This window comes from Bison bison, unplaced genomic scaffold (assembly GCF_000754665.1).
Source record: "Bison bison bison isolate TAMUID 2011002044 unplaced genomic scaffold, Bison_UMD1.0 scf7180017849837, whole genome shotgun sequence".
NCBI lineage: Eukaryota > Metazoa > Chordata > Mammalia > Artiodactyla > Bovidae > Bison > Bison bison.
The window spans coordinates 1413-2026 of NW_011480410.1; positions in this window are offsets into that span (position 1 = coordinate 1413).

A 614-nucleotide genomic window follows, 5' to 3' on the forward strand; every position below is an offset into this window, starting at 1 on the left:
CTCTCCCCCATATCCTCTGCTTTAGCTCCTCTCTGAAGTACCTAGATAACAGTATTTGATGCACATTTCTTGAGTTGTTTTGCAGATGTTAAAAAACTCCCCCTCCCCAACAAATGGAAGATGTTAACCACTTGACGACCATGAGCACATAGCCCCAGGCCTCCTGGAGCCTAAGGACTGATAATGTTAACCCCTGTGACACTGCCTGTTCCCTAACCATCAGCCAATCAGAGAATTGGGCACAAACTGATCACGTTTGTACCCTGTCCTTTAAAAATGCTTTGCCGAAACCCTTCAGGGAGCTCAGGGTTTTTTAGGGCATGAGCCACCTGTCTCCACGCTTGGCCCTGCAATGAACCTTTCTCTGGTCCAAACTTCGATGTTTCAGTTTGGCTTCACTCTACATTGGGCACACGAACTTGCTCTAACATACCCACTCAATTTCTATACTTCTTTCAAGTCCCAAATAAATTAAAAAATTCATAAACACAATTTGTTCATCAGTTAATAAGTCAGACTACCAGAAAGAGAAAATGAGCCCCTGATATTTTATGATCTTTTGGGGATAGATTCTAGACCAGTTTTCCTTTCCCTTCTTTGACCACAAAGTTCTA